Consider the following 19,809-nt stretch of genomic DNA (forward strand, 5'->3'; position numbering starts at 1 on the left):
AGTAAAGAAGAGAAATGTTTACTTCTCTTTCGTTGGATCTTTGGTTCTCGACGGTTCAACACATGGTGCTTTGGTGGAATACTGCTAAACCTTACCATGATAAGCTCCCCTCTTGACAAACTAAATTCTGAGATGGGATCTGATCTGGTTTCATTTTATACTTAATTCATTTTCTTTTAAACGTCGTTTTATGTCAGAAAGTTAAACTTTTATTCATGGACTGATTTAATAGTCACACGAAAAAAACTGCAGCCATTAAAAGCAAATCAAAGACACTTTATAACATGGACATCTTCTGCAGCAAGCCCTTTACATAGAAAGTTGGAGCCAATATGTACAATATACAAATCAAAACAGGCATAGGAAAGCCAGACCTAGTTAAATTTTGGCATTTGTTGAAGGATTATCATATTGATCTTTTACTTTACCTGCCTTTGTTTTTAAAACTATATAATTAAATCAAATTAAACAATGGAGAAAACGGAGGCCAAAGGAAGTTAAATTGTATTTGTTAACATTTCAGCACTATTCATTAACGCGCAACATGATTTGCAGCAAACTGCAGCATCAGTAAAGAGAAAAAAATTAGAAACACCAAGAAGCACTGTAACACAGTGCTTGTAAGTGACTATAAATCAATGTAAATATTAGCCAACTCTAATGAAAAATAAGAGTCTTACCAAGAGGTTTTAAAATAAGTATGTGGTTTTTATTGTCTGCAGAAAGATTTTAAACGTGCTCCATATTATTATCTAGGTTTTGTCCTGTATTTAGGTTTTGATAGTGCCTCAGAGTGCAGTTCAGATCACTGACCTCCATTGTGTTAAATATTTTATGGATAAGACAAAAAAAATGGTTCCTCCCCTAAGAACCTGACTATTCACCTTTGATATGCAGCTACAATTCTGCATAATTTGGGATGACATGAAAGGTCAGAGAGGACAGGATTGGCACCCAAGGACTGGAGGAAAACCAATGTCTTGAAGCAAGAAGGTGCACCCAGGAAACTTAGAGGCCAGTCAGCCTCACCTCCATGCCTGGAAAAGTGATGGGAACAGTTGATCCTGGAGGTCATCCCTAAGCAGTAGAGGAAAAGAAGGTCACCAGGAACAGTCAATGTGGATTCACCAAGGGGAAATCATGCCTGACCAATCTGAGAGCCTTCTGTGATGGAATGACTGGCTGGGTAGATGAAGGGAGAGTGGTGGATGTTGTCTATCTTGACCACAGCAAGGCTTTTGACACTGTCTCCTGTAACACCCTCACAGGTAAGCTCAGGCAGTGTGCGTTAGATGAATGGACAGTGAGGTGGGATGAGAACTGGCTCGGTGGCTGAGCTCAAAGGGCTGTGATCAGTGGTGTGGAGTCTGTCTGGAGGCCTGTAGCTCGCAGTGTTCCCCAGGGGTCCGTGCTGGGTCCAGTCCTGTTGAACTTATTCATCAACGACCTGGAAGAAGGGACAGAGCGTACCCTCAGCAGGTTTGGTGATGATACAAAACTGGGAGGAGTGGGTGACACACCGGAGGCTGCACTGTCATTCAGCCAGACCTGGACAGGCTGGAGTGTTGGGCAGAGAGGAACCTCATGAAGTTCAGCAAAGGCAGCTGAAGGGTCCTGCACCTGGGAAGGAACAACACCACTCAGCATCACAGGCTGGGGGCTGAGCTGCTGGAAGGCAGCTCTCCAGAGAAGGACCTGGGATTCCTAGGGGATATGAGCCCATGAGACAAGGTGCCCATGAGCCAGCAGGGTGCCCTTGGGGCCAAGAAGGCCAAGAGGATCCTGGGGTGCACTCGCAGAAGCGTGGCCAGCAGGTGGAGGGAGGTGATCCTCCCCCTCTGCTCTGCCCTGGTGAGGTTGCATCTGGAGTGCTGTGTTCAGTTCTGGGCTCCCCAGTCCAAAAGAGAGAGGGAACTACTGGACCTGGTCCAGCAGAGGGCTGCAAATACGATGAGGGGACTGCTGCATCTCCCTTATGAGGAAAGGTTGAGAGAGCTGTGCCTCTTTAGCCTGGAGGAGAAAAGACTGAGAAGGGATCTTATAAATGTCTACAAACATCTTGAGGGTGAGAGTCAAGAGGATTGGGCCAGGCTCTTTTCAGCAGTGCCTAGCGATAGGACAAGGGGCAATGGGCACAAACTGCAGCACAAGAAGTTCCATCTGAGTATGAGGAAGAACTTCTTTACTTTGTAGGTGACAGAGCACAGGAACAGGTTGCCCAGAGAGGCTGTGGAGTCTCCTTCTCTGGAGACATTCAAAACCTGCCTGGACATGACTCTCTGCAACCTGCTTCAGCAGGAATTTGGACTAGATGATGTCCAGAGGTCCCTTCCAAACCTAACCATGATTCTGGAATACTGAATATAACAAGAGACAAATTTAATTTTAAGCTAAAGGTTGACTACTACTGTTGCTTACTCTTGACTGAAATAAATGGAGCTACTACAAATTCACGGTGAAGTACAATAAAAAATGGTTATATAAAGAAGAAACCATATCTTCTAAGGGAAATGAGAGAGGAATGCTGACTTAAACAGAAATCCAAAATGCTGCATAGTAATACCTAAATTTAAGCAAAGTTAGTCAGACTATTTTGCTCTGGGTTTGCTAGGAGTATGGTTAGTTCTAAACAAAAGTTAATTTGGGAAGTATCCCAGAGGGAGTAAGGATGAGGAATCTTTGCAGCTGTATTATTTCATGTACGTGTGACCACATTTTCCTTCTGGTTGCACAAATATAGAGAGAATGCATTGTGGGACTTCAGCTGAAGAGCAACAAATGCTTCTTGTCTGTGGCAGAGTGCATCTTTCCTGCTTTGAAAGTTCCCATGCCCATGTAACTCATCAGCTAGCTGATTTCCTGCATCTCACATTACATCTTGAAAATTTGGAGAAAAACTGCAGCACTATGATGGTATTGTAGGAGCTGGCAGAACCACAGCAGGGAGACAAGGGGGTAACACCTCCAGTAAACACTGGGGTAAAATGGCATCCAAGAACAATTTAAGTGTCTTTCTGTCCTCGTACTGCCATCACTTTCTTAGCCGTAGAAGCCTGAGAAACCTTTAAATCACCAGCCTCTTGAATCACAACTCTAGTGTACGATGCTTTCAACATCACAGAACACGCTGGCAGCAAATGCAGCTTTAAAAGCTGTTAATGTTATGACATTTTCTTGCTTGTTGTGTGCAAATTTTACATGGCAGAAAGCACATTGTAGAGCCATTTCTCCGTTCTGCAAGGACATCTACCCCTCCCTTTCCCCTTAACACTGTCCACTTGGCAAGCTTGCCCTTATGAGTATGGAGAAAAGTGAAAAATACATATAGCACCCCTGAAAAATAATTTGTTTTTCCCTTTATCAGTCATTTCTAACTTCAATTTATTTCTCTTTGGAGTTTTACCCTCTTCTGACTAGTCAAATGTATGTACAGGTTTTTCACTTGTTATGCAACGTATAGAAGAAAATAACCAACAATATGAAAAAAATACACATTAAGCTAAAACACCTAAAACTTTTCCTCTTGAGCCCAGGAATCAGGCTTTGTACTACTATAAACTACAAATGTACTGTTGATGCTGGCATGTCAAAGGGCATATGATAGTATTTTAGCTCTGTTTAAGAATTCCTCTGTGTATTTCAGTCCCTAAAAATATAACTGTTAGTAATGCAGCAGGCTTTTCCAGGACAAATCTATACTCACAGATGTGTTCCACTATTGTACAGAAAATTGGCTTGCCATAGGTAAAAGTCATCATTTAAATGAAAAAAAAAAAACAGGACAGAAAGCAAAAAAGGCTTACTATCTTGGGCTAGGAAGCATATCTTTTTTTTTTTTTTCCCATTAGTTTTTTGTCTTAAGAACTTGATAACCTAATCAGTGCATATTCTCATTTATACAATATATAGCTATAGACTTTTTCCCCTCTCTGACAGAAACTCTGCTTGGTTTTCTATTCCTTGAGAAGTAGCACTTTGCATTTTTCCATGTCTTCTTAGAAGGCTTTATAGTCCATGTATGCAAACATCCAAAGAACTGTTATGCTGTCCCTCTTTAAATCTTTTTGCAAGACACTTGTGATACAGCCACAAAACAACTGTCCATTGCTACGGATTCAATAAAACTGAGCATAAAACTTACTTCAAAGATCTGATTGTATAATACTGGTTATCTGTCTTAGCTATCCATTGTCTGCTGTCTAAAGAGGAGGGAATTAGTTGTTCTCTGCAAGTGATGTTCTTATGGTTTTAAGTAATGTGTACAAAAACCCACCAGCTTTTCTAGTACAACAGTATTGTACACAGTCAGACTAACATTACTGTTCCATTTCTAATGATAAGCATTATGTCAGTGACAATAAGTGCTAATTGTAATGCAGAACTCCATGCAGAAAGATATAAATATATTTGAAACAAATAATTTTGGTTCAATTATTTCAAACAAGCCTAGCTCAAGACTTCTCAGATAGACTGGCAAATGAAATGTTACCATACCAAAAATGAGAAGAAGAAAAAAAAAAGAAGTTATTCTTAAGGATGGATAGTTCTTGCTCCTGCTTTTCACTCCTCTCTTTCCCCCATCTGGTACTAACTTTCTGTCCAAAATCTGTATCCTCTTAACTCCTACTTGGACTTGGACTTCCAAGGAAGACCTAACTTGGACTTCCTTTGAGATATCATATCAAAGCAGTTGGAAAGTGGACAACTCTGCAGTCCTGGCTTGGAAGAGCAATAGCTACGACTGCTTTATACAGGGTGCTACTGGGACCTACAGTTAATATGGAAACAAACTGCAGAGCATCAAAACTGATGTGAATCATAAGAGCATCATCATGGATAAATAGAGCTTGTACCTCTGTAAAGTTTTGAGTTGTACCAGATCAGCTTTATACTCTCCATTTGGTTTAAATTTAGAATTAAATAACTATTATGTATATAAATTTACACATGTATGCACATATATATACACCTCTATAGTTATGTACATATATAATGATATACATATAAATATAAAGGGCTGTGAATAATGCTTTACATCCACTGTTCCAAATAAAGACCAGATTCAACCTTTTTCTTAGTCGTTACTGATATTTGAAAATTATGTCCCTGGAAAAATCATTGTTCATAGGTTTGTAGTAAGGTCAAGGTTTCAATGATGGTGTAATATGGATGTTTCACACACAAAATATATATGCATACATATAAAAAACCAGTGTCTTAGGAAGGTTGCTTTTACCACTTAATTCTGAAAAATGGCATTTTCTTGAAGTGTTTGGTCTTACAATTAAAAAAATTTAATTTGGTTTTAGTACTACCATCTTATAATAATTGCAGTCAATGTTCAGCAACAGATGGCATCAGAGATGTATTTCCACTTATGTCTGTAGTTACAGGTTATCAGCTACTTCAGACATAAATAAATTATTCATGTTTCCCTATTTATGGGATAACATTGCATCAAGGTGGATGACCTCAGCAAATGCATTTATCTCAGCATCAGTACTGCACTAGACTTCTGCATCAATGTGCCCTTGAAGCACAAAGCCTTCATGTTTCAGCACAGTTTTCCAAGTGAGAAGCTTTGGTCTTACATTGACACAGACTTGAAGTATGATGTGAGGTGAAAAAAAGTAGGAAGGGGAATAATTTTGAAGTATACCAACAATAATAGTGATTATTTATAAAAAACAATTTGGAAAAAACTTTAACAGAAAATTGTGTTGCATTTTTAAAGTGCCTTGTTGGATCAATGGCATTACTTTCTTCTTTTGGTTAGCAATAATGAAATTCATTCCAACTCCAGCATCTGGCTTATTGGCACAGTAAGTTGGAGCATTTTGCATTTTCCACAGGTTATTCATATATTTCTAATCAGGCCCTGTTGTACTTTCCATTTCCATTTGAATTCATTATGCCAAATCCTGTCAGCAATGAACACTATCTAAAGCCTGTTGAATTCAGTGGAAAGTGTACTTCTGAGTTCCATATTGGGGTCAAGGCCTGTAACAAATCTCTCCTGCAGTCACTAGGGCAATCTCCTAATTGAGTGTTCAAACCATTTGCAGATGGGATCCACCAGCTTCACCTCACTATAGAGAGCAAGAAGGTAAGGCAGGATAGTTTTAGGCAGTTAAGATGGCTGTAGACATATGTCTACATATGGTATCTATCATTCAAATCTGGTGCAGCAGTTTCTTGTTCAATGTGAGAATATGGCAGCATGTAAATGTTCCGTAAATTTAGGGATATGTTTTCAGTGGATTATACTGCATTAGGTGTTATTTTTTGGATTTGAAAGTCTGGGAAGTACTGGCTGTCAGTACAACTTTCATATGAATTACAGCTGGCTAGATAATAGGAGTGCTAAGTCGTGGGGAAAAAAAACCAACCAACCAACAACCAAACAAAACCCCAAAAACAACAAAACCCCAAAACAAACCTTGGTTATCACAGAAAATTCTTCGTTTTTTTCAGTGGCATCCCAAAACACAAACAAGCAAATGAGACTGTCTCCTCTGCTCCTCCTTCTTCCTCTCTTCCCAGTCAATAGCTCTGTGGTTAAGCCGTTTTTCTGACATAGGATGGACACAAGTTCAAAGCCCCTCCATAAGCAGTGTTTCCACTAGAGACGTCCACATCTGCAGTGCAAAGGGCTGCGCAGATGTGTGCTCCAGGGGCAGTCCCAAGACATGAGCAAATTGCCTCCACACCCCCAGCTGTGTAATGTGAGAGGGATGGGAACACAGCGCTGGAGCCAGGGTCTTCTTTCCTGCTCCATGGCTGGTCAGGGGCAAACACTGGGCTGACCTGAGCCACCAGAGATAAACAGTGCAGAAAGCTAACAGCCACACCTACATAAATATATTCCTGTAAGCGCTGGTCATTAGATTGCTGCCTCTTCTAGAGTAATGAGTCTTGTCTCCTGTTTCTGCTCTAAGATTTGACTCCAGACATGTGATATATTCTAGTGACATTTTTCTGAAAACAGACATATTGCCACTAAAACCTACAGCTGACATTTCATTGCTATTTAATGGAAAACTATTTTTGTTGAAAAAATTCCTTTCTGTTCTCACATCACACTTTTAAACTGTTAGAGGAGGTGGTGGGTGTAGCAGGACAGCAATCTCAGCAAATAATCAAGAGGAAAATCAGGGAAATAAGCCTTGAGCCAAAGGAAAATCAAGAGCAAGTAAGGGAGGTTTTTCAAAACTAAGCAATAGGAAGCCAGTATGACTTATACTCCTAAATCTTTTAGCCTGCTTGGTACTGCTATCTTAAATCTTTATTCCAATGAACTTTCTGTCATCTGAATGTTGCCACTACTGATGATGATTTCACTTCACTAGGAAATATTATTCTGTTGCTAGGAAGTAAATGTGGTAGCCAGGATGCTATAAAACAACAAGTTTACAATAACTTCCTTAAAACACGATATTCAAAGAAGTTAATATTGTCTTCTTACATAGCAAGTCTGTGATCCTTCAAGAATAGAACAGCCTGAGAAATTAATCTCCAGGAATGAGAAACTGCAATGTTTTCTTGCAAAGTGATTACAGAAGAAGAAACATCTGAAACACTGGCAGGCAAATTAATATGTTGGCTCATGCAGTAGGTGATTCTGAGAATGAAGTGCAGGATATACAGCAGAAACCTCTGGAGATCAAAGGAGAAACCTGTGGAGATAAGCCCTGTTATAGGTATAAGGGTTCTAATTCAGGTACTGTACTTCCTTAAAAATCTCAGAAAATGGTGATTTAGTGTCCATCTACGGGCAGGAAACAACTGCGTGGGAGATACATATAGAGGTTTGATACCTCTCTTTGTTATCCTTTGTCTAGTAATCATGAATCAAGAATGAAATACCATTGAGTTGGAATGTAAATTTTTTTAACCACCATTCTGTAGAAATGCCAGTAACTTCAGAGGTATGAGGCAATAAAAACATCACATGCAACTTCTGAAACTAAACTTTTTGTCACTAAACTGTGGGAAAATTGCAATTGTTTCTAGTTAGAATCTTGCATGGTCCTATGGGAGTGCCAAGACTATTTATGTTTTGAACTTTATTATTATAATATGCAGGACTATTATTTTCCTGGAAGAATCTTGGGATAGGGCTTTGTGGTTATTTACTGTTAAGTGGAATGTCTAAATAAAAGCATTGTGGTTAAACAGTAATAATGGAATATGTGGTTTACCATATAAGGATGTATTTTTTCTCTCTCATTTTCAATAGTATTGTAGCTCAATTTCCACTTTTGTATTTTTAAATCTGTAATTAATCGAGGGCTCATTTTACTGTACATTTTAGTTTAAGTACTTCTTTGGTGGGCCAAATATGTTATTGAGGCACCTAAGAGCTTGAGAACATCTACCATTGTTTACAAACATAATTACTGGCAGTATCATAAAGGCAAGTGAAAGGTGGAGTTCTCTTTGGAAATCAGCCCTTCTACATTATCTACTTATTTATATAATGCACACAAGAGGCTAATTCACTTTTGGAAAGATAAAACAGAATTCTTGGGAATTCCCAAATCATTCTTTCTCTTTCCTCTTTGATGCTGTAAGTAGCAGTCTAAAGGAAATGTTCATAGCAGGCAATAGTGCAGTGCACATATTTATTACAAAAAGTCATTGAACAGAGCAGCACTGAAGATTATATTTAAATTCTAGACTTTTTTCTGAATATTTGGCATATATAAAATATTCATGGATAAATTAATAAATAGAAAAGTCTTACTACATGTTTTTGCAGAATTGGCTGTGAGGAAAGAAAAGATATTGATAGTTATTTCTTTAACTATCCCATAAAAATGTAATACATAATTATATATATTTAAGTGTAGCTTATTTTCAGAATTCAGCAATTTCCTCTGAAATTATGTTGTCATATATTGAATTTTATCTATTTCTTACTGTATTACGGATCAGCTTTCCTATTTCACTTAATAATGACTTCCATTTAATCCACTTATCAATAATTTGATCTGCTGTCAAAATATCTGGAAATGGAGCATGGGAATAATAACTCTTTTTTAACTTTGTTTGCTTTAAGCAACTGTTTCTAGAAAATTCAAGAATCCTCAGCAGAGTTTTTTTGTTTGTTTGTTTGTTTGTTTTTAAAAGGAAACTAGTTGGGGAATGAGAAAAAGAGAAAATACTATGACAGGCACAAAAGAAATGTAGTTAATAAAAAATGATTATTTAAATGATTAATGATTATTTAAAATACAACATTATTATGGAGAACATGATGGTCCTTTGGATAACAAGATCAGCTATTGATTTCAATTTAAGGAACAAGAACAGACTTAATGTAAGTAGGAGAGGGCATGGACATCCTACACATATGCTATTGTACTAATTCTGTAGAAATTACTGCTAATGAAACTTAGATAAATATTACTACATATTAATCTTTGCTTTTACTAGAGAAATTTGATATCCTGACACATGACTGGGTCACACATACAGAGGATAACGACACATGAACAATATCTCAGAAATAGTTCTAAGAAATTAACAGGGCATTAAAGATAGGAAAGGCTATCTGAGAGTTTTCAAAGCAGGGTGCAGCAAAATGTCTGAGAGAATTAGACCAGTTGTGTACATTTTGAGCATGCAGGTGACAAATGTGAATCCTGTTGCTGCGATGGAGAGACGGGACGCAGCTTGATGCAAGCAAATGTCCATTTATTGTACAGAAACACGAGTTTATATATACTTTCAGAAGCTGTGCGTTTTAAACAGATTGGTTCTTGAAGCTAAGCATTGCATACTAGGCAATCCCCAATTGGTGGATAACTACCATCAATTAACAGCAAGGTGTTACCTTTCCTTGGTGTCATCCATCCCCCACTCCCCTATGCTCTGTTAATTGTTGTCTAGTCAAGCTCGAGCACATTGCCCTCAGATAACTGATTGCCACGCATGGTCCTAGTTTCCAGCCCACTCCTGCATCCTGTGTTTCCTCTAGAGCAAAACTCAGGTTCAGTTTTTATCATAGGTTCTGAATATCTGGAGAGGTGGATATCTGCACAACTTAATGCTTATATCAGTCTCTGATATTATGGACACATGATTCCCTGTGAAGAAATTGGAAATTACCCAGGAGTATTTCAGAGAATGACCATCCAGTGCTTTCCATGCCAATTACACTTCAAACTCACTGATACTATAGACACTCTGATATTTCAGTCTCTCTCTCTGGAGCCAAGAACAATTTACAATTTATACTGTCGATGCTATGTTCACAAGATGGAAAAGACAGGATAATCAAACATAAATTATAACCGTTATAACCTGAAGCCTACATTTTTTACAAGCTGTTACTAGTTAGTTGACTAGCTGAGCTATGGAAGAACACTTCAGAATTTAACCCCCAATCCCTATCTGTTACTTGCTGGAAAGCAACTTAAATAGAGAAAACAGTAAAGAACACATTAAAGTTCCCATGATATGAGTCTGACAGTCTTGAGCTGCTACTGAAAAAACCCTAAGACATGCTCTTAGATGGTGAAATTTGAACTGTAGTGGGGAAAAACCTTAAAATCTTAGAAATCCTGCCTGGTTTAAGTGTATTGCTTTTCACCCAGTATCTCACCATAAAGCTTGAGGGATGCTGAGGAGGCATTATCTTCCTGGCAGAATATATCACTTACTGGGTCATCGTAAATCCTGGAATGGATTAAATAGTCACCCCATAGACAAGAATAGGAATCAATCCACAGCTGGGATGTTAGGGCCCAACATGAAACACAGGGAGACTTTATTCTGAAGCCCTGTTTAAGTCAAAGCAAAAATGGTTTTATATCATGGCTTTTTTCCACTTCTGAGAATGTCTTAATTTTTAAGTTTCATTATTGCTGTCTAACTTGGTTGAAGCAGGATACTGGCTGGTGTAAAGGTGAGTTTAGAAAGATTTTGGACCATTTCTCTGGCAGAGAAAGAAAGAAAAATAGCAACTGGGTTAGACTAGGCTATGTTCTTCAGGTACTAGCATTGCCTTTGAAATCCTTAACACCTCCCAAAGAATCTTCTTGTCATAGTCAGTTTTTTTCTCCTGTGTGAATCCGAAGTGACAGCATGATGCTGGAGGTTTTGGATTATATCCTTGGTCCCAAGGATAGTTATGCTTCTCTCAGGAGACAAAATGTTTTCTTACTGCATCTAGTTAAGCAGTGAGCATACTGCAGGAAATAAAAAAACACCATTAAGTAATCAATAATTATTTCTTAGGAATAAAAAGAAGAATTCTTATTTTGACAACAATAGCAGTTCTTCAGTCCCACGTATCTCTAAGAAATACCTCATAGAGGCAGAAATAAGACTGGGAACATGAAATAATAGTAGCATAAATATGTGATTACCACAGCTTGCTTAGGTATGAAAATTCCTTTTCCCACACCATTAGTGACCCAAGAGATGTTATTAGCTAATAATTGTTTGTTTCCCTAGAGCTGTGGTAACTAGTGCTGTATGACTTTAAAGGAGCATAGATATCCAAAACAGTAGATAAGTGTTCCTTTTAAGTAAAAAATAGATACTTGTTTTAAAATAGGTGTTCTGGGAATACTTTTGCTTGGCTGAAAAATAGGATCAAAGGAACTAACGGATGTAAGAAGAAATCCTCTTTGTGGCTGACTCACATAATATCCAGGTTAGATTTAAGGTTCATTATGAGAATGCAGAGTTTCAATTCCATCTTCTCTGCCTCCAGACTACACATTATTGCTTGATACGAGATACCACCTTCAGATTTACATATTTTTAAAGTATGGGTGGAGATACTTTAGTGTATGATAACATGCAGTTTTAAATTTAGTCTGGGTAGCAGCAGAAATGCTAAGATCAGGAACAGCTGTTGTGTAAGTTTATTTGCTAGGTTTCCTAGGTTTCATTGCCTAGCAGATAATAATACATACTTTCCAATTTCACTATTCTAGCACACTGAATTGTTTCTTCCTTCTTTTTCTCTTAGCTTGTTTATTCAATCTCTTCATCCTTGAATAGCTCATCATTTAAAATTTCTGAAATGAAAAAGGATGGCTGCCTGTCTTGCACAGCAGCTGAAACTAATAGTATGTCGTTTCCAAACCAGGCTTTCTCATTTAGGTGGCCTTAACATTTTTATATGGAAATCCTTGAATAATTAACTAAAGATTGCATGCTATACTACCTGCACTGGATGTAATTTGACCAACTTCAATCAAATCAGCTGTTAGAATGATAACTACTTCCAAACCCACCTGCTGCACTTTTGAGCTCAGCTCTGCTGCCTGCCTCCAAGCTTAATGCACTTTGTTGTCATCTCCCACTGTAACTAGCTTCCTGCACCCTTTTGCTAATACAGTGTAGAGGAAAGATGTTCTAATTTTGGCTGGGATAGATTTGGTTTTCTTCTTAGTAGCTGGTGCACTATTGTGTTTCAGATTTGGTGTGATGACAATGTTGATAACACACTGATGTTTTCAGTAGTTGGGTAATGTTTAAATTGTGTCAAGGTCTTTTCAGTTTCTCAGGCCTTGCCAGTGAGAAGGCTGGAGGGGCACAAGAAATTGGGAAGGGACACAGCCAGGACAGCTGAACTGAACTAGCCAAAGGGATATTCCATACCGCAGGATGTCATTCTCGGTATATATACTTGGGGTGGGGGGATGTTGGAGGGTTGGCCAGGGCCTGCAAATTGCTGCTCAGGGACAAGCTGGGCACCGGTCAGCAGGTAGTGAGCAACTGTATTGTGCATCTCTTGTTTTCTTTTCTCCATTCCCTTTGGATTTTATTCCTGTCTCCTTTTTATTATTACTTTTATTGTTGTTATTTTATTTCAATTATTAAATTGAAATCTCTTATCTCAACCCTCAAGTTTTACCTCCTTTCCAATTCTCCTCCCCCTCCCTCTAGGAGCAGGGGGGAGTGGATGAGCGGCTGCATGGTACTCAGTTACCAGCTGTGGTTAAACCATGACAGATGTCTAAGTAACAGCCTGCTTTGGTTTGGGACAACCTGAGCCAGGGAGAGTCAGTGTTACAATAGCAAGAGGATTACCTGTTTCCAAAGGGTTAAGACCCCAACCAGCAGGCTGTTCTTTGGGTCAGGGACCATGGTGCACAGTGATTGCCAGTGGTTAGGAACACTCCCAGCCCCCAATAGCCCTCACCTTCCTTTTTGCTTAACAATATCTGATCCCACCCCTGACAATGATGCTCTCCAAACATATTCCATCTCTGACTCTTTAGGAGTCCTGCCAAACACTTTTTTCCAATTTAGCCAATTCAGTACCAGAATAAGGAATTTCTTTAGTAGTAATTAAAAGAAATTCATCCTCATATTTAAACTCAGTGTTAACCAAGGGTTGCAGAGAACAGGTGGGGACATCCAGTTTGTTCAATTTTGATTTTGCTTCCTTCAATTAATTATCGGGATATTTAGTATTCTTTTTTTTCAGGGAGTAAAGAATTGTCCTTGCCTGTGAGGAGTTGCTCTTTCAACACGGATTGTAAATACTTTGCCTGGGTCCTTTCCTCTTTCAGTTGTCCCTTTAAGTTCTCCACTTGCCCTTGCAAGGACCAGACCAGGTCTTGTAAAGATTTCATGATCTGGGATTCTGCTGTGCCCTGTTTTTCTCTGGCTTCCACAGCAGTGACTAGACTAGTGCCTCATGCAGCACAAACAACTGCTGTTGCTTTCCCAGGCTGAAGCCTTTTGTGAAGCACAGATTTGGTCAGTCACACATTGCAAATTGTACCAGTTTTTCTGCGCCCAGCCTGTGCCAGGCATGGCAGGGCAAGCTCAGCTTTTGTTCAAGGAGATGTGCAACACACCCCAGCCCCAGGGGCCGCCTTTGGGCACTCCTGTCAACAGATGGGGTGGGCTCCTCAGGGACACAACTCGTTAGTTTCTACAAACTCCACAAACTAGTTTCTACAAATGCCCCTGAGGGGTGCACAGGTGAGCCAAAGCAAGTAGAACTGTGTGCCCTGGCTGTGGGCCAGCTGGCCCAGGGAGGTGACTCAGGAGGAGTTCTACCGACCCCCTGGCACAGCTGTGGGCAGCGCATGTGCCACCCAGGAGGGCTGGAATGTGCCCAGCCCCTGCCACCAATTTAACATTCTGGCCCAGGACAGCCCGAGCAGGGGAGATTCTCTGTTACACCCAGAGTGAGATGAAGATGCAAGTGAGGTCAAGTGCCACCCATCGCGAACGTTTATAGAAACAAAGTGTTTGTAAGAAACCAGTGATAAGAAAGGGAATGAAGGCTAGAAAAAGGAAACCCAGCAAGCAGTTGGGACAGTTACAAGAAGCAGTCGCCACCGTGGACTCAGCAGTGTCCTGTTGGTCCATAGTTCCCTTGCTGGGCAGTGGAGGGGGTCTCGGGTTGCCACCCTTGCTGTCGGATAGTGCCATCTGCTATAGGGCACTTGGGGACACTGTTCCCTGGGCAATGGCACAAGCCTCGCCTCAGTGTGCTGGTTTCGAGGGGTGCATGCAGTGGCTGTGTGGTCCTCCGTCACAGACTGCATATGAGTCGTTCATGTCCGGACTCTTCCCCTGAAATGATGGGGCCACTTCTCAGCCCCAGCAGGTGTCTGGGGCCAGGTGGCTGTTTGCTCCTCGTCTGCCTGGCAACTGTCAAGCTCCATTACAGCACCAGGCAGCCTTGCGCTGAGCCCTGCAAGACTATGAACTGCCCTGGTGACAATTCAGTCACAATGTGGCCACCCACATGGCCTTAGAGGACAGGGAAGGGAGGCAGAAGGGAGGTTTATAAGCTCCTTCCACCTGTGTGGAACTCCGCAGCTGGTTCCTTTTTCTTTCCTCCTGACCATGTATGTAAAAACCTATCATCAAGTAAAATCTTGCTTCTGGTGCTGTCTTAAAAATATATATTGCAATTAGACGCATTGTCTGCTGGGATGATCCTTGTCTAGCATGCTTAAGTTTGGCATGAACAGTTTTGGACATGACAACATCTTTACTGTATGTTTTTTTAGGACTTGGGTTGCAACAGAACCTTTGAATGCATAGAAGACCTTTGCTGTCTTAGAGCCAAAAAGGACAACTGAGAGAGGCAGTTAAGACACATTAGTGGTGAACATTTTACTATTTTCATCTAAAAGGGACTATGCCAATGGTTCTAGAAGAAACAGCTGGTATTCTATTTGGTGTATACTGGTGCCTGGGGTTATTTCTCCCCACTTGCAGGACCTTGCGTTCCCCTTTGCTAAACATTATGAGGTTCCCCTCTGCCTGTTCCTCCAACCTGTTGAGCAGCTTGCTGCTCTATATGGCAGCACAACACCCTGATGTAGCAGCCAGTTCCCTCCTTTCTATATTACCTGTGAAATTGGTGAGGGTGCACTCCATCCCCTCGCCTAGATCATTAAATCAAAAGTTTCAACAGTATTGGACCCAGTATTGACCCCCAGCTACACCACCAGTGACTGGCCTCCAGCTGAAACTTTCACTGCTGATGATCACAGCCTTCTAGACCTGGTTGTTCAGTGAGTTTTCAATCCACCTCACTGTCTGTTTATCCAAACCATACTTTGTCAGCAGCTGTATGAGGCTGTTATGAGAGTATGTCAAAAACTTTGTTAAAGTTGAGGTATATAATGTGAACCGCTCTCCCATAGTCTATTAAACCAGTCACCTCACTGATGTTGTGAAGTATGATTTCTCTTTCATAAATCTATGCTGACTGCTCCTGATCAACTTCTTGCTCTTCATGTGTATGGAAATACATTCCAGGTGAATTTTCTCCATCCAATTCCCAGGGACTGAGTTTAAGCTAATGCTTTGTAGGACCCTGAACTCCATCATCTCCTGGTTAGTGCAACCAAGGCTGCTCTGACTTTCACATCCTTGAATAGTTCTTTCCTGTTCATAAGTATCAGGTCCAGCAGAGCACCTTTGCTAGTTCTTCAGTTACCTGTGCCAGGAAGTTGTCTTCAACACAGCCTAAAAGTCTTCCAAATGACCCGAGTCCTGCTGTATTGTCCATCTAGAAGATGTCAGTGTGGTTAAAGTTGTGGTTAAAGGCTTCCTCCAGTTGTTTGAGGATGGTCATATCTATTTCTTCCTGATTAGGAGGTCTATAGCAGATACTTATATTGGTCTGCCCACTAGTCTTTACCCATAAGCTCTTGACTGATTCCTGAAGGCATCATGGAGGCAGACCTCCATGCATTCCACCTGTTCCACATAAAGGGCAATTCCCCCTCCTCACCCTCCCTAAAAAGCCTATATCCCTCCATTGAAGCACTAGGTCATGTGCACTTTTCTACATCTTCAGGTAGTCTCAATCTAGTTTTAATGGCAGAACTGTAACAAAAAAGAATATTGGGGGGAAATGGTTGCTTTAACAACAAGAAAGAAAATCAACCTGGCTTAAGGCAATCTTTTGCTTTACTTATTTATGTGATCAAAATAAGATTTCAAAAATGGAAACAGCTAGTGCCCATTTTGTATTAGTATGACAGATTTAAGATGTAGGGAGTTCTAGACTTTGGCTCAAAACTGACTGGCTGATTAAATTTGATAGCCCTGTAATAGAATTTTATAAGACTTTGCAGAGGTGTATAGTATAAAAATGTGACTGCATGCTGAATAAGCTCTTAGCCCCTGTTTTTTAATACCAATACTGTGCAAACCAGGGTCTGAAATGTATTCCTTAACTAAAAGATTTGCTACATTTAATTTATGTGGAAGGACAAGCATGTGGGTAATATCAAACTTTTCAGTTATTTGAACCAAATTAACTAGTAAAATGTGCACTTTACATAAGGTACAGGTGCTTGTATCTTATCTTTTGAAAATTACTTAGGAGGGATGTAGCTGAACTGCTTCCTGCTTTCTTCTTTTTATCAGCAGTACTGTCTTATTCCAGTATTACCAAAACATAAATCAAATTCACTTTTATCAATCAAGTTCATTTAAAGGATATTTTAGCTACAGAGATAAAAGACGAAACTGAGTCTAGTCCAATCACTTCTGAAAGTGAAACATGGCATTTACAAAATTATTTTCTGTATGTATAAGACAATTCTTTCTTTTTTTCTGTTTCAAATCTAATATTTAATTTCCATTCCAAACAGATTTTGCTGTAGAGGCCCACTGAAATGAAACAAATCTGGTTTTTGATAATACAACAGTTTCTATAGCAGCATATTAATGTGATGAACTCAAGGTAATTAGGGACAATGAAAGAGATACTTTGAGTGACTTTGGAATATATTAAAAGGTAGAACAAAATGCAAACCACTGTAATACAGAAACTGCATTCCTGATTAATGTATGATGATATGTGTTTTGAAATAGAAAATTTAAGATACAGATAGAGAAACAGTAATAGTGAAATTGAAATTCTTTCTATTTAGATAGATGTATACACAAAGAAAGTATTTTACAAAAGATACATATAGAAATTAATTTATGAAAACTACTGATCAAACAAGTGTGTTCCAGAAAGAACAGATTAGTACATAGTGAAGGATCTAGTAGACAGAAGCCTGACTGATGATCTGGATATTTTTCTTTACACACCTTTATATAGATGTATCATATAAATGGAAACACACATACCAACACCTTTCTCACTGGATTAGCTACTGCAAAATAGGGTATAGTGACCCAACACTTTTTCCTTCACATGAGTATTTTGTAAACATCTGCTGTGCTATACGTATTTTGCCAAATTTGAAGACAAGGACAAAAATTCATTCACAACAACAGGGGAAATAATCAAGTGGGAGGAACCCAGATTTAGATTCCCAGGGAATATAGGGTTAGTATGTATCATACAGAATCAAAATGTTGTTCTATAGCAAATGTTCTTTTCATGTACAGAAAGTTTTTTGTAGTTCTGCATGATCAACTGGTTTCCATTGTCTGTTTTCAGACTCATGGCATAGGGAAAAGTATTTGGGACTGGAAACAGGAGCCATTACTTACAAATAACGTATTGGTAGAAGGTCAAGGGTATTCCTAAAGCTCTGAATTTCCCTACTTTGTGGTAAAAGCCAGAGAGAAAAGTGAAACAGACAGTGAAAACAATTTCTATTATTGAGTTTTGACTTCTCATTATTTACATATTTGTATTACTAGTTATTACTAGTGTAGAGGGATACAAGTTTTTGAATCAAAGGCTATTTTTAAAAATATTATTTGTTCATTGACTTTTAGTAATATGACACATTTAATACCTATCAAAGACTTTATTTATCACAAAGCCAAGGATAAAGATCTTCAAGATAGCCAACCATTAATCTGAAAAAATATCAAAGTCACAATTAAAGACACTAAATACTAAGGTTGGAATAAAAAATTTGAATCCCCAACAGATTAAAGGATTATGCTGCTTCTTCTTGACCATCTGTCAATAACTGGTTACTTTGAACTTCAAAAGGTTACTGATAATTTCTTATAAAAATGCATTTCTTCTCTTCCCTGGAATTTGGCAAATGTGGAACGGTTATGTGAAGGCTGAAAATTTTATGATGAGTATTTAGTTGTCCTTGATACATATAAGCTGTATTTGTCAGAGCTTTTTCAAACCTTGCTTACAAGGTGGGCCAGCTACCAAACAACCATCCAGCTGCTCTCTCACTCCTTCTCTTCAAGAGGACAAGGGGAGAAAATAAGACTAAAAAGTTCATGGGTCAAGATAAGGACAAGGACACTAGTAACCCGTTTCCATCCCTAACAAAACAGACTTGACTTGGGAAAATTAGTGTAATTCATTGCCAATTAAAATAGAGCTGCACTGTGGAAAATAAAGACAAATAAAAACACTTTACCCCTGCCCCCACTTTTTTGTCAGGCTCTACATCACTCCTTCACTCCCAGCTCATCTGTATTGTTCCCCATGGGGATGCAGTCAGTTCATCATTGTTCTCTACTGCTCCTTCTTCGTGTAAGTCCTTCCCATGTACTTCAGGATAAACCTGCTCTATTGTGGGGTCTCCATGAGCCACACTTCCTGTTAGAATATACCCACCTGCTCCTGCATGGGGTCCTCCATGGGCTGCAGGGTGGATACTTTGTCAGACATGGGCTTCTCCACAGTCTGCGGGGAAAGAGTTTCTCCACCATGGTCTCTACTTCAGGCTGCAGGGGAATCTCTGATCCAGTGCCTGGAGCACCTCTTCCCCTCCTTCTCTGACCTTGGTTTTATTCACTCTTCTATCTCACACTTCTTTTCCTCTTTGCTCTCTAGTGTTTTGGCCTCTCCAGGTTTCAGCTGGAATGGAATTAATTATCTTCTTAGGAGCTAGCATGGTGCTGTGCTTTGGCTTTGATCTGAGACTTTTCAGTTCCTCAGGCCTTGTTAGTGAAAAGGTTGGAGGGGCACAAGGAATGGGGAGGGGACAAAGCCAGGCCAGCTGACCCGAACTAGCCAAAGAGGTATTCCATACCATGGGATGTCATGCCTGGTATATATACATTGGGGGTTGGCCAGAGCAGGCAGATTGTTACTCAGGGGCTAGCTGGGCATCGGTCAGTCGGTGGTGAGCTGTTGCATTGTGTACCATGTGTTTCTTTCTTTCTTTCCCTCTGGATGTTATTCTTTCCCTTCCCCTTTTCATTATAACTGTCATTGTTATTGTTGTTCTTTCCTTTTTATTCTATTTCAATTATTGAATTGTTCTTATCTCAACCCTGGAGTTCTACATTTCTTTCCAACTCTCCTCCCCATCCTTCTGGGTGAGGGGGGAGTGAGAGAGCAGCTGTGTGGTACTTAATTACCAGCTAGGGTTAAACCACGACATGGTCTTTTCTTAAATGTGTTATCACGGGACCATC

The sequence above is a fragment of the Falco peregrinus genome, chromosome 3, assembly GCF_023634155.1.
Source record: "Falco peregrinus isolate bFalPer1 chromosome 3, bFalPer1.pri, whole genome shotgun sequence".
Lineage (NCBI taxonomy): Eukaryota > Metazoa > Chordata > Aves > Falconiformes > Falconidae > Falco > Falco peregrinus.